Below are 15,771 nucleotides of genomic sequence, written 5' to 3' on the forward strand. Positions count from 1 at the left end.
TTGTTTGACTAATTCCTGCTCATCTTTCAATTCTCACTTCAAGTCACTACATTTAAGTGGAGCAGATGTTTCTCCTCAGTGTTCCCACCACTCCCCAAATTTGACCCATTTTAGCACATATCACTTAGTGATGTAATTGTCTGTTTACTTCTCTATATTTCCCATTAAATGGGAAATACATGAAGGTAGGGATATTGTATGTCATGTGTACTGCTGTATCCCTAGCATCTAACACAGTGCTGGTACACCACAGATGCTCAATAAATCCTTTCAGAATTAATGATGGATGAAATCATGAATGAATTAACAGAATAAGCAGATTAATCCTTCCAGCAGTTAAAGAGTTCGTTTTAAACATTTTTCACTTAGAACCACTAAGGTCAGCTTGCTCAGTACTTGAAATACTTGCCTGATACAGTTGAAGAGTTATCATTTAGAAGCTTCAGATCCCTGTTTATATCACCAATAACCATGCTTTGGTGTTCTGACTTTAGGGTGTCCCCCACACTCCCTTCTCCAGATACTCACATCATTATGCCACCACAGAGAATGGAATGGACCTCCACCCAAAATTTGGTTCAGGTGTCAAGACTGATGACACCACACACTACCCAAGAGAGTATGAAAATGCTTATTACTCGCATAATGAGGCTTTCTGGGGACGCTAAAGTGGCTCCCAAGAAAGTCTGAAGTGGCTTGAAGTTTTTATGGTGTTTAGGGGGTGGGGCTGGAATGAAGGTTCCTGTGCATGGCCAAGGGCTTGCATGTTTTGAACTGCCTGCCAGTGTCAAATGAGGGAGCACTCAGGCTTCCTTATCAGCTTTGCCCAGATACAGAGCAGAAGGGGAAGAGAGAGTGGTGAGGTTTAAAAGCCATCAGCAGTCAAACATCAAAAAAGAGAGTCAGACTCTTTAAAACACACACCCTTACAATAACCCATTCCCTTGAGTGCACGTGGGATTTATGACTTGTTTCTAACCAACAGAATATGATAAATGTAATGGATGGTCTCCTTTAAAATCACTCTTGTGAATATATTGCAATGAATAAGAGTCCATCTTAGCACATTGCATCTAGAGACCTGCTGAAGGAAGTCACCAGGCTGGAGAAGCCCACGTGGCAAAGAAGTGTTCTTGGCCTGTGGGAACTGCAGGTGGCCTTCACAACCTGATGGCGGCCTCTAGCCAACAGCCAATAAGAAGCAAGGTCCTGAATCTTCTGGCCACAAGGAAAGGAACTCTGCCAGCAACCTGAATGAGCATAGAGTTGGATTCTTTCTCAGTCAAACCTTCAGATGAGAACATAGCCCAACAACACCTTGATCATAGCCTTGGGACACAGAGCAGAGGACTCCTCTATGCCATGCCCAAACTCACGATGTACAAAAACTGTGAGACAATAAATGTGTGTATTGTTCTAAGATGCTACATTTGTGCTAATTTGTTATGTCACAACAGAAAACAAATGTACATTCCAACCAAATAATCTGTCTGTCACATAGTTTTTCCAAAATTGCCTTTTCAACTGATGTCACACCTCCATCATGAATCCTTTCTAGCTAGTTTACTTTTCAGAATCACTCAGTTACTCTACTACTGTGGTGATCTTGTACATCAGATGAGTTTTTAGACTTTTCCAGGTCTTCATGGTTGACCACAATCATACAACAAGGTAAATGACACCTTAATAATTCCTCATAATTATTGAGAACTTTTTATGGCCATTACTTCGCAGAATGTCTTTCATCAATTGCCCCATTTAATTCTCACAATAAAACTATTAAATGTTAACATCATTTCCCCCATTGTACAGATAAGAAAATAGAGATTCACAGGTTTTGAGGAACTTGTGAGAAATAACCCAGCTAGTCAACTTCAGATCTGGAATTCAAGTCTAGATCTGTGCTTTTGGTACAAACACTGTTTCTCTCCTATGGGAGGGTTTTGTCAACTGGTATCTCCCAGTGACACTGTGACTTTAAAACATACCTTTCTTTAAATCTTTCTTTTTTCTAGAACCAGTTATAGTCTAGGCTTCCCACATTCAAAAGAATCCACTGCCATGACTAAAGCACCAAAAATCAAGAGCATGGACTTCTGTTTCCTTAAACTGGGGTCAAATTTGTTCTCATCATGATATACTAGGACATCTGAGTTGTTTCTCTGGAAAAATCTGCATGTGTCCATCCACCTACTTTTTACCCAGTGACCTATTCTCATGACTTTAGGATATAGCATGTATTGCTCAAAGAAAAACATGAAGCAGAAGTAAGCAGAATAAAATTTTGTAAGAATTATTAAAGGAAACCAACTGGAACCAGTAAATTTGGGGGCAGATTAATTTTGTTCAAGTGATGCATAATGCTAACTTATGCCTGGGCTAGAGGTCTATTTGTTAAGGAACATTTATGCTGGAAGGTAATCTAGATCTCCTTTTGAGTCTCTGGGAAAGCAATACATCTGTTTATTTACCCTTGTGTAATTAATTCAGGCCTTTATAGTATTAGGTAAGAGGTGGAGGATTTAAAAATAAAAAGGTTTCAATGATTCTGGGAATATGCATTTATTACTGTGATAAAGGAGCTGTCTCTACCAGTCTCCATTTGCTGCATTGTTTCCATGCTTCTCATCTCCAATAAATTACAGGGGCTAGAATCTGGTGCCTTGGCTGAGAACAGTGCCTGAAACGGACGCTGTAGGTTGCCTAATAAAGCTTTTAGCTTAGGGCTTCCATTTTTGACCATCATCTGGAAGGTACATCTTCCTGTGAACTGATATCATTGTTCTGGCCTTGGCCTGACTTCTACCTTGAACTCAAGAGGAACATATGGGTTTTTCCTGGTATTCCTGGAAATGAAGCACATAAAAGAAAGACTCCATTCCCATCCTAAGAAAAGGTGGTGGTGGTGGTGGTGGTGATGATGATGATGATGATGATGATGTCACTGCAGTAGACACTGCCTGATCTCCCCAGATCTCTTAGGATCTCCTATTTGTTCATACATTCACCACTTCCAACTCCCCTCCTGGCCCCCATCTTGTCCTGTTACTCTGCCCTTAGGGTACTCCAGATACTTTGCCTGCAGGTACATAGAGCTGGAAGATGCTACAATTTTACATATCATCTTCCCTCACTACCCCTAGCCATGACTTCTATTCAATGAAGGAGTGATGCAGGAGTATGAAAGCTCATCTCCCTTCCTTGCAAAGGAAGGTGGGGAGCATGGAAAACTCTGAGGTATAATTTATACATGAGTCTTCTCCTGCAGGATTAGGCTGAAGCTGGGACTTGTCCTGAGACTGTACCTTTGCTTGGCTCCTTTCCCTTCCCTGTCCTGCTTCTGCCACTCTCTTCTGGTTTTCTCTTGGGAGCACCCATCTTCGTTTCATGGTCTGCTTCTGAAGAACCCCACCCAAGAAAACCACCCACTTTTTATTGAGCATTTACTGCTGGCCAGTCACAATAAATTGTTTAATTCGCCCAAAAACCCTTTGCGGTAAATGTCATTAACACTGTGCTACAGAAGAACGCATTAACCAATTTTCCCAAATAGCTACTAAATGTTTTCAGCCCAGATTTGAACAGATTCATGCAACTCTAAGATCTATTCTCTGAATATGTGACATATACCTCTCAATAGAAAAAGTGTGATATTAAGAGTCAGTAGTTTCACCAAATAGTAGCCAAGGAACTGATTTACGTGTCAGAATATTTGAATTCACACCACCCTTTACTTGGTGTATGAATTTAGGCAAGTTACTTCATTTTTCTGAGCCTTAGTTTCTTCCTATGTAAAAACAGAGAAACCAATATCTTCCCTCCTTATTCTCACCTTTTAAAAGTTAGGATAGAATAATATGTTGAAGGTGAGAATTGCTCTGGATGTGTACCGTAGTAGAGGAAAGAACATAATCTTTGGATCTGGATTTGATGCTTGGTTTAACAACTAGCTAGCAGTGTTGTCTTGGTTAAAATATTCACCCCTGTGAGCAATGTCTGCTTCTGTAAAATGGGGCTAACCAGGCATTCTTCATAAAGGTGCTGGGATTGGATGAGCGAGGCTGCTCTGTGAATTCTGCTGTGAAAGTCGGCTATGTCCACTGTTGGGCACCTGGTGGTTCCTTGAGAAATGTCAGCCCTGCCCACCCTCTTCTTTACTTCTCTTCTTCAAGTAGGTGCTTGGACTCAAAAATAACCTTGAATTGTTACTGTTTCCCCAGCCACTTGCTCATACAGGGAGCATGTCTTTGTGTGTGTGTGTGTTTTATGTATACACACAAACATATATTTTGATTTAGCTTTTATTTGCTTTTGTCAGTTGGTACACTTTCATTTTTGCTGTCTTTTCATGTATATTTTATTCCCAATCAATGTCAGAAACTTTATGCAAATATCTTGTTTGTTTCTGTTTTCTTCCTTTATCTACACAGCTCTGCACTTTTATGAAGCTTATATTTCTCTCACTAACTTCTTTTAATTTTCATGTATTTTAAATCAAGCACCATGAAAAGAAAATGTGTGTTCAGTGTGCATGTGTGTGCATGCATGCGTGTGTGTTTGTGTGTGTGTGTGTGTGTGTGTGGTTCTCACTGTCAGGGACTCTGGGCCATGCTCATGGTAGAATACTGCACATTTGGACATCAGTCCCAGTGACCAGGACTTGCTCCCTGGGAAGTATCATAAACATTCAGGTAGAGTAACCTGAAAGACTATTCGAGTTTCTCATTTACAAATAGAAAAGTTGGCTTATTCAAGACTAGAGCCCAGACCTTTTGCTTCAGATCCAAAGCTTTTTCACCACACTTTCCTTTGAGATGTATGCGAGATATAAATTACCTATAGAAAGGATTTAAAAAATATTGATGGTTGTTATTCAGAGTCTATTTGTAAAATTTGTTTCTTCTCTTCTCTTGCCAGCTGTCAGGCTTTCTGACAATACTGTTTGGATTCAGTTGAAATCCAGTCCTTTGGCAGTTTCTGATGTTGCCAATTTTATTAGAGATGAGGCAGACTCAAAAGAGAGTCAGATTGGCTTTGAATTGTAACTAGGCCTGTCACTGGTTGCACAAACTTGGAAGGTTATTTCACCTCCCAGTTTCTTCATCAATAAATTTAGAATGATAATGTATGTCTTAAAGAATTGTTGAGAGGATAAGATTTTATAATATAGACAAATTGCCTAATCTAGAGCCACACACATTAATTACTAATAAGTGGGTCTTAGAACACTAATATAAGACCTTCCTCTGAATTACAGAATATATTTGATTCTCTGTGGGAGTAAGGAGGCATATAATACATTCCAGAGTAAGAGGAGTTGTTTGGGGGAAGTTTTAAAGAGTTTCAGTACCCTAGACAGATGCAAAATTGCTATTTACTTCTTTCTTGGGTAGATAAAGTAAAGAACCTCGGAACGGGCTGATTTACCTTGCAACGGTGATGTCAAGGTAACGGAAGGCCCGCATCCTGACCTCCCCATCTTCTGCAGGAGGACAGCTGACATCGGAAAGTGTTCATGTTTTGCTTCCTTTGTTCTCTTACTCTGAGAGCTGCACATGGGCGAGGTTACTCCTTAAAGAGTGTTCCCCTTGTATATGTCACATTGAATTTTTGTGTCCCTAAGGCTCTCTCTAGCCACCCCAAATGCACCCCAATAAAAAATAACTAGAGAAAAGGACCCTACTACTTAGTGAGGATCTATTTTGTGTCTGCAATTGCCCTGGATGCTTTTTATACACTTTTTAATTTAATTCCCACCACAGTTTTGTGTTAGACATAATTACCTGCATTCTACAGATGAAGAAACTGAAGATCCACAATATTTTATGGAAGAGGTCAGACGATAAATATTTATGGCTTTGCAGGCCATGTACTTTCTACTCAGCTTGGCTGTGGTAGTGTGCAAGCAGCCATAGACAATATATAAATGAATGAGGGTAGCTATGTTCCAATACAACTTTATTTTCAAAAACAGACAGCGGGATGGATTTGATCCATAGGTTGAAGTGTGCCGACCTCTGCTCTACAGTGATGATGAGGTAAAACCGGTATTTGAAACAAGTTTTGTCTGCCTTCAGAGCCTATATACTTTGCACTAATCTCTACTCTCTCCCTAACAGGTTTTGAGATTAGAAAGAAACCCAAACATATCCTGCTAGGTGGTGGTTCTCTGTTTCCAAGCGTTAAGGAGAGTCTATAGCTTATAAACTGGAATAACAGCTTACTCAGGGGCAGGTCCTTGAATTAGAGGCTTTGTGTCTGGAAAGAAAATGCTGTGTCTCTCAGGCTCACCTTGCATGTTTGACTCTGTTGAGTGAGGACAAGCATGACACCAATAGGCCAGATGCACTCTGATTGTGTCTTGACACTCTCCAGCCTGGACCATGAACCATGTCAATGCTTTGAGTTTACATTGAGGGTTCCAGAAGGGCTTCTCTCTGAATCACTCTAAATTCACCTTCAAGAAGGCAGAGAGCCTGCCTTCTTGAGGCAGGTGAAGAAAGAACCTAAATCAGGACCCAGAGCAAGTAAAGAATAATCTAGATGTGGCCAGTGCCTCTCAGTAAAGCCACACTTTATTGCCTTTGAAAAATAGCCCAATTATCCTCAATTTCAGCGTGCAGAAAAATGATGCAGCAATATGACCTCGTACCATAAATCCCATACACATAAACACTCCTTATGCTATTAGTTGTTGCTCTAAATTGCTCTCACCTAAGGGAAATGAATAGTTGGTTCTAACTTGTCACCCAGGGGAGACCCAAAGCAGTCACGGAGTAAGACCATTCTCTGCTGTCTCAGCCATTACAGAAGAGAAAGGTCGGGTTTCTAGTTTAGTGAATGTGCTACCTCTCAGATCACCTGTAATAAAGCACGATGTAGTGATGGAAAGAACCCAGCCATTTGGAGTTCATCAACATGATTCTGCCAGCCGGAAAAGGTGGGAGAAAAGACCCTGGAATTCAAAATCTGGACACTTGGTTTCTGTTTTCACGTAGGACCTTGAGCAATTGTAGAGGAATGCTTTCTGGACCTGGAGTCAGATGACTTGCTTTAAAGTTCTAGCTCTCGCGGTTCTCAGCTGGGTGGGCCTGGGCAGAGTTACTTCATGCGGCACAGATGGCTCTATGTTCATGCAAAGTCATTCTCTGCTCTTCTGAAGCACGTCATTAGGCTGCATTTCTCAGGCTCCTTGCAGTTGGTCTCGCCATGTGGCTGAGTTATGGTTAATGGGATGTGGGTGGAAGGAATGAAGGGCACTCCCAGGCCTAGACAGTGGAAACGTCCCTTCATTCTCTCTCCCTTTCTTCATCTGTAGGCCAGTACAGGGGATCCTTCCAGGAACCCCAAAGCCCTAGAGGCTGATGGAGGACCCTCGTTTTCTGAGTGGAGCAAAGCCCATTTCTATCTTCCTATTCCTCCCACCACCCTCCGTCTGCCAACTGGACTTTATATAATTGGGTCAAACCACTGAGATTCCCAATTTATCTGTTACAGTAGTTAGTATTAACTTAACATCTTAATAACCACAATGATGATAATAAGAGCTGATCTTTGTGAGCCCTTACATTAAGATAGGCCAATATTGGACCCCCATGAACTAGCTCTTATGATCTTCAAAACATTAACTTTATAAGTTCCATTAATGTTCCTCTTTCAAAGTTGAAGCTGAGACATACAGAGGTACCCAAAATGTTATCACCTGTGTCACATGAGTTAGGATATAGAAAGGCACTTGGAGGAATAAAAGCATCATGTAAATGCTAGATATTATTATTATTGATCTCTCTGATCCTCGGTTTTTATAGTTATAACATTTGTTCTACTTAATCACTATTTTTAACACAGTAAGACGAGACGTTTATGTGTTCTATGGAGGCAGTTGATGGTGACAAGCTAACATTCCTTGCCATGTGAATGGCATTTAGTGGTAATAAGTGCAATACGGAGCAGGGAGTGGGAGAGGTAAGTACAAGCAGAAAGATGAAGCAGGAAGAGGCACTTACAAGAAGTCTTCTCTTTTCTCATCCTCTTCTCCTCTACTCCCTTCAACTAAATATTTCCTCTGGTCTGTAATCAGGAACACTATTGCTAACTGCTAGATGACATCCTAAATTATCGTAAATGACTCCATCATTTCTCAAGTGGCTGATATAACACTCAGGGAAGGCCAGGTCTTAGGACCTAAGGAAATAGGAAAAATCAACTTTTTTGGTTTTTCTTTAAATAAAAGGTAGAAAATGGTTATAGCACATGCTAGTTGATACTGATGTTCAATTCTTATGTAATTCTCTATCCAGGCCAGATGGACATAAAGAAATGGGGAGAATCAGGTTTTATGGCTTTCCTTTAGGAAAAAAAAAAAGATAAGTTATTATACCATTTACCAATTGATTCCGAAATTTAATTCAAACTTGGGAAAAATTCATAATAGATTATTGAAGTATATTTTTAGTATGTCTGTCATCTGAGTTTTAATTCAAAGATAAGAAGCTATAGGGCTCTGGTATGTCTCTGACCTGTAGATATGTTTTGTTTGACTCAAAGAGCGACATTCATAGAGTGTTAAATTGGTATCAGGATATTTCTTACATATGCACAATCTAGATCTGCTTGACAATAAGAAAGATCTGGGAACTTTGAGGCCATGTTCTTGCGTGACAACAATTGTTGAGAACTGAAGTGTGCTGTTCATCTAGACAGGCCCTGCGCTCTCTGTTTTGCCCCAGTCTTCACTACTCACTATTATTTCTCAACATGGTAGCCAAGTGTCAGTTACCACTTAACCCCTTCCATCTCGACTGATTGCCTCCTTTACACTGATTTTCTGCTCCCTGTACTGAGTCTGCTACCTCTGCTTTAGAATATAGCTTCTCTGGGAAGACAATATTTAGTGCTAATAAAATTAGATCCTTCTCCTCCTTGTTGCTTCTGAGGCAGAGAGAATGTACTACTCACTCTGGTTATTGAGTAAATCAAGCCTTTCAATGTCTGTTCAGGTACTGTGTATTTGCATAAAAATCCTTCCTTACCATCCATCTTCTATTTGAATATGCTCTATTTATCATTCAAACTCACCTATAGTGTCACCTCCTCCAGGAAGTCTTCCATAACCTCAACCACGTCAACAGGTTGGGTTGATTTGCCTTTATATGTTTTCACATAGCACCATATGCTCATTTCTGTCAAAAGGTTTATCACTGCAAGTGTTGATTGATTTGTTTACCTATTCCACTAAAACATAAAGTTGGAAGAATCATCACTCCTTCTGAATATGTCACGTTCTACCCAGTCACCATGCCTTTGTATATGTTGTTTCCTCTTCCTAGAAGGCCCCCTCCGATCTGCAGCACTCTCCTTGGCACAAGTAAGTGCTACTCATCTTTTAGGGCTTCTCAAGCATTGAATTTTCAATGAAACCATCCACGGAAACTTCACACTGGCTTGTTTCCCCTAACCTACACTCCCATAATGTAATTCTAGACCATAGTAACCATCACAGGGTGCTCTTCCTCTCACACCAGACTGTCATCTCCTTGACTTGAGAATGCTCCTTGAGGAAAAGACAGAGTATTTACTCTCCCTAACTTTAGCATTAAGTAGTGCGCCTGGGACATAATACACGCACACACATACCCCCACAGGCATACCTCATTTTTTTTTTTTTTTTTTGTGAGGAAGATCAGCCCTGAGCTAACATCCATGCTAATCCTCCTCTTTTGCTGAGGAAGACCGGCTCTGAGCTAACATTTATTGCCAACCCTCCTCCTTTTTTTTTCTCCCCAAAGCCCCAGTAGATAGTTGTATGTCATAGTTGCACATCCTTCTAGTTGCTGTATGTGGGACGCGGCCTCAGCATGGCCAGAGAAGCGGTGTGTCAGTGCGCACCCGGGATCCGAACCCAGGCTGCTAGCAGCAGAGCCACGCACTTAACCGCTAAGCCACGGGGCCGGCCACAGGCATACTTCATTTTATTGCACTTTTCTTTATTGTGCTTTGCAGATACTGCTTTTTTAATAAGATCCTCCACTAGAAAAAAGATTACTACTCACTGAAGGCTCAGATGATGGTTAGCATTTTTTACTAAGAAAGTATGTTTTAATTAAGGTGTGTACACTGTTTTCTTAGACGTAATGCTATTGCACACATTACTTTTATATGCACTGGGAAACCAAAAAATTTGTGTGACTTATTTTATTGCAATATTTGCTTTATTGCAGTGGTCAGTAACCAAATCCACAATATCTCAGAGATATGCTATATATATATATATATATATAGAGAGAGAGAGAGAGAGAGAGAGAGAGAGAGAGAAGGAAGGAAAGAAGGAAGAAAAGAATTTCTTTGTGACATAGTAGGCTCTTGTCCAATCTCCTAGTGTTGTCCTCTGCCCTCTTCTCTTCCACTCCAAATCCATTTGGGCTGTTGCTCATTTCTCACTGAATACTGTGGCCTGGTTTCCTTCCTCTATGGTCTAGTAATTTCTTATGAAACTATTATGCAATATCTTATTTGGTCAGACAACCTCTCAATGGCTTTCTCTGTTGTTTGAGTCTCCCTATCTTGCCTTTGGAAAAGTTCCAGGTAAATGTCTATAATTCTGTCGTGTAGTTTAGTCTTATTTATTCCTCTGTGTTCTTCAGGCTTTATCATTACCTGTGTCTTTTACCAGAATGGTCTCTGCAATCATTAAGGTTCTTTTGGAAGGAAGTGACAAAAGTCCATCTTGAACAAGCTTAAGCAAAAAAAAAAAAAATGCATTAGACATTTGCCCAGATGTCACACAGCACAACTATGTCATAGAAAGGACAGGTTTGCAACTTAACCTGAAGGACAATCCCACTCAAAATCTTTGGGCTCATCGTGACTATCTCTTTACCTTAATTTCTCCGTTGAACAGCTCTAGCTAACCAACTTGATTCACCATGTCCCGAGTCCAAAAATCCTGGAAAGAGCCACGATCAGCAGTTTGATTATGGTTTCTCTTCCCTGGATCCATCAACTCCAGGTGGGAGAAAGCCACACATTTTTTAAAGTGGCAACTTCTGCAGTTACCGTGTGGTAAGTGGAGGAAGGGCCAGGAAAGTAGGGGCAGGTCAGGCAAAGCAGCACGTCCATTACATTCCCTGGCTAGATATTTGGGAATTGGTGTCCAGTTAACTGAGGGTCACTTATTGAATATCTACCATCTAGATACCAAAGATTCAGCAATGACTAAACTCGCTAAGATCCCTCCTATCATGAAATCAACAATTTTTTATTCATCAACAAATACTTACTGGGCACCTACTGTATACAGAGACTGTACTGGCACTATAATGCAAGTTAAAGATGGAAAGATATATATAGTCTCAGCTCTCATAAAACTTGCCGACTAAATGGGAAATAAAAGGTTTGAACAACTACATGTTACACAAGACTGGTCAGTCCATTCATTTTAGCAGATGCTCACTGTGTATACAGCACATGCCATTGTGTTAGACATCGAGGATATCAAGACGAATGAGAAACTGCTGTGGTTATTAACATGTTCACAGACTAGAACAAGAAGCTGATGTACAAACAGTTAATTCCAACGTAGGGTAATTCAATATTTTCTGACAAAGCTGTTTAAAAAAGGAGATACCTATATGAAGCAAAACGTTTTAGAAGAGTCCAGAAAAGAGAGACAGTACTGTTGGCAGAAAAGCCTCAATAGAAGAAATCTAAGCCCAGTGGAAGCAGCTGGAGCCAAAATGCGGAAGCCGGTGGTTACAGGATAGATTCAGAAACATGACAACCAGTCAGGAATTTTATGAGAGATATAGAGGATAAACCTGGAAATGCAGGTGGGACCCGATTACAGCATGTTAATAAGTTCAGAGTATTTTGCTTAATAATGAGCAGTCACTGAATGTTTTTGAACAGCAATACCTTGATCAAAGTACATTTTTAAGTGATTAACTAAAAGATGGGCTACTTCGTGGTATTCCTGCCGGTGAAGGGGGTGGCGTACTATTTGGAGGATGGAAAGAGACAAAAGAGTCTGCTTAAAAACTACTGTAATGGAGATTATTTTCTCCTTTAATTTCTATTACATTTAGTAGCTCTTGAAGGGCTTATACTACATCTCTCTGTGTTATTGTCTTTCCAATTAAATTGTAAGCTCTTTGAAAATAAGGAGTGTTGTTCATTTTTGCATTCTCTGGAGCCTCTCAGAGAGCCCGGTTTAAAGTAGGTTCTAAATAAGTACTTATTGAACGGATGCAAAAATTGATGGATCAATGAGTGAGTGAAAAATGAAAAATGGCTCCAAAAGAGGAATTTAAATATACCCTGAGTGTCCCTAGCATTTGTTGAAATCTCAAGCATTATGGGGAGACAGCACATCATGACGCAAATATTGACTGTTACTTTCTGAATGTGTAAACTTGTGTAAGTTTCTCTATTTCTTGAGCCTCTAATTATTTTTTTTCCTGCTGAAATGGGGCTAATGATTCTTACTATCTCACAGTGGTGCTGTGAAGATGAATAGAAACTCTGTATATAAAGCACTTAGTTTGTTACTAGCACAAAGTGAGAACTCCTTAAATGGTATAGTTTAATATGTTTCCAATAGCCTACTAGTGATAGACAGATGGAAAGGGCTTCTTGCCTTTTCTCATTCCTTTATTTATTCTTTCATGTATTTAGTCTTGAGTCAAAAATATTAATAAATGTGTATTATTAGGCACTGAAGGCACAAGAGTGAAAAGGATCCAGCACGTCACACTCAAAGAGCTCACCACATAATGGAGAGTACTGGTGAGTAAGCAGGCATTTACAATACAATGGGGTAAGTGCTGCTAAAAGGGAGTGTATTTGGAGGATGCAATTTTTGAGCAAACCTGTAGGGGGAGAGAGGGCATGGCTAGTTCTAGGAACTGTGAGTAACTCCGCTGGAGCTTCAAGGGCAAGCAAGTGTAGTCATGGGGCTGGAGAAGTGGGCTAAGTCACGTCATGGCAGATTTGTCAGTTTTTCACAACTCTGAGAAGGGAGTCCTAAATTCCCCACTGTTCATCCACTTCAACCCCAAATATCTTTTTCCTTAGGTCTAACTCTTTAGTTCCCCCCTCTGACTCTGCAGAGTCACCCATGTCTTAAGAAGTACCGGGATTCTGAGAAAGCTCTGGCTGCTCTGGATGGCAGATGGCTCTTTGCTGGATTCTAGGTTGCCTCTTTGGGATTGCCTTTTCAGCAGAAGAAAGGATCCAGCTGGGGCTAACTTGAGTCAACTTGCAAAACTCATTCCGCACACGTGTTCTCTGAGAACCGCCTAAGAAGTCCTTCGCTGGTGGCGTTAAAAATCAGTATTTGGGGGCCGGCCCTGTGGCTTAGCAGTTAAGTGTGCGTGCTCCGCTATTGGCGGCCCGGGGTTCGGATCCCGGGCACGCACTGATGCACCACTTCTCTGGCCACGCTGAGGCGGCGTCCCACATACAGCAACTAGAAGGATGTGCAACGATGACATACAACTATCTACTGGGGCTTTGGGGAAAAAAAAAGGAGGAGGATTGGCAATAGATGTTAGCTCAGAGCCGGTCTTCCTCAGCAAAAAAAAAGAGGAGGATTAGCACGGATGTTAGCTCAGGGCTGATCTTCCTCACACACACACAAAAAATCAGTATTTGGGGGCCGGCCCCATGCTTTAGCGGTTAAGTGCGCACGCTCCGCTACTGGCAGCCTGGGTTCGGATCCCGGGCGTGCACCGACACATTGCTTGTCCGGCCATGCCAAGGTGGTGTCCCACATACAGTAGTTAGAAGGATGTGCAACTATGACATACAACTATCTACTTGGGCTTTGGGGAGAAAAAGGGAAAAAAAGGAGGAGGATTGGCAACAGAAGTTAGCTCAGGGCCCGTCTTCTTCAGCAAAAAAGAGGAGGACTGGCATGGATGTTAGCTCAGGGCTGATCTTCCTCACACACACACACAAAAATCAGTATTTGTCAGTCTGTTTGAATATGGGAGGTCTGGTGCTGGCTGTGCAAGGAGACCCTGAATAGAGCAAAAGAATCAGAGGGATCAATTGGTTTCACTGAGTACTGAGTCTTTAAAAATTAAAGTTGTGGTTTCTTCCCCCAGGGTTTTGTTTCATTTAGGTTCCTGAACGAAACCATCATTCCCTGTTATTAAAGACAGAAAAGATAGCGCTGCATTGAGTGTTTTCTCACTCTCCAAGATGTCACAGCATAACCAGTTTGACACTACAGGACTCTTCCATTCTTCATGCTTTCTTCCTTCGGAGTGCTAGCTGGGAAAATTGATTTTTTTTTTTTCTTTTTCAGAGTAAGGTAGGCAAAACATGATTGGGTCTGAGACGGGGGGAAAAATGGAATGACTTCACCAGACTACCTTCCAACCTTGCTAGAAAGAAACGAAAAATGAAGCTCAAGTTAGGGTCTGTTCAGTCTGATACTTTCCCTGAGAAATGGACCTCATCCTCTGGTTGGTCACACTGATTCTGCACTGGCCACATTAGCAGTCTTTGCCAAGTGACATTTATTTTCAGAATGGATGCTGTCGTTAGCCTCTGGTCGCCCAGCTTCAGTATTTCAGAATATGCCTGAAATAAGGTTGGGTAAACAAATGCTCAGGTTTTTCATTCTGGATGATCTAAAGCCAAGAGGACAACTTCTCTTAGCAGCCTGTGATCTGGCTGAGACATGCCAAAAGTAAACTGTGTCTTCCAAGGTGGTAACCAGCTAATCTGATAAGCGTCACTGATACATTTGTTTGGTACTAGACCTGTCCCAGGGGCTTTACCTACACAAGGTAATTTCATCCTCACTACCATCCGATGTAGCACGTGGAATTATTCCTCTTGTATCAGATGGTACAAATGGCTCAGAGAGGCCAGTGATCTGTCAATGATCACAGCCAGTACATAGGAGTTGGATTTACATCTGGATTTATTTGATTCCTCAACTTGCGTTTATTCTTCTGCATCCTTAGGGAAAAAGGTAGAGAAATGGGTTTGCGTTCTCATTGATACTTTTCTGAGACTAATGCCCCTCTCCTTAGTGTGTCTGCAGGAGTGAAAATTTCAGCGTCTCTAAGAGAAATGGCAACACACTGGTAGGCTCTGAGGAGGAACAGTGTTATGCATGGAATTCAAGGCTGCTCCCTGTTAACACTTCCCCTGGGCCTCACCAACGTTGTTGGAAAGAGTCCAGGTTCAAATAAATAAACCAGCAATTTCTCCTCAGTGCTCAAACACACAGGATGAAGATCCTGGAACCTAAGAGCAACTTGACAGAATGGAAACTTGGATTTTTTTTTTTCTTTGCTGAGGAAGATTCACCCTGAGCTAACATCTGTTGCCAATCTTCCTTGTTTTTTAGCTTGAGGAAGATTAGCCCTGAGCTAACATCTGTTGCCAACCCTCGTCTACTTGTTTATATGTGGGTCACAGCCACAGCGTAGCCGATGAATGGTGTAGGTCTGCGCCCAGGATCCGAACCTGTGAACCTGGGCCGCTGAAGCGGATTGTGCTGAACCCAACCACTATGCCACAGGGCCACCCCCGGAAACTTGAATTTCCATTATAAAAATGGGCTTTGGGGCACAGATTAGGCTCCGTTTCTGGATAAATGTTTTACTTGCTGTGTTTTCTTGGGCAAGTTACTGTACGTCTCTGAGGCTCAGATTCCTCGCCTACAAAATGATAATATAAGATGACTTTCCTCTCAGTTATTTTGATGATTTAATGTGATAATTAACGTATGCACTTGGCACATAATAGGCTATC

The 15,771-nt window shown here is 41.3% G+C and overlaps 1 long non-coding RNA gene across 3 annotated transcripts in view; it reads left to right on the forward strand.

Annotated features, from left to right (window-relative positions):
* The window catches only part of LOC131395217 (uncharacterized), a 311,825-nt gene extending 298,986 nt beyond the window's left edge, over nucleotides 1-12,839 (forward strand). For all 3 annotated transcript variants that reach the window (XR_009216300.1, XR_009216299.1, XR_009216301.1), the window contains one exon: nucleotides 12,710-12,839. This is a non-coding gene — a long non-coding RNA (uncharacterized LOC131395217). The remainder of the gene's footprint in view (nucleotides 1-12,709) is intronic.
* The last annotated feature ends 2,932 nt before the right edge of the window (nucleotides 12,840-15,771 follow it).

Source organism: Diceros bicornis, chromosome 31 (assembly GCF_020826845.1).
Source record: "Diceros bicornis minor isolate mBicDic1 chromosome 31, mDicBic1.mat.cur, whole genome shotgun sequence".
NCBI classification, from domain to species: Eukaryota; Metazoa; Chordata; class Mammalia; order Perissodactyla; family Rhinocerotidae; genus Diceros; species Diceros bicornis.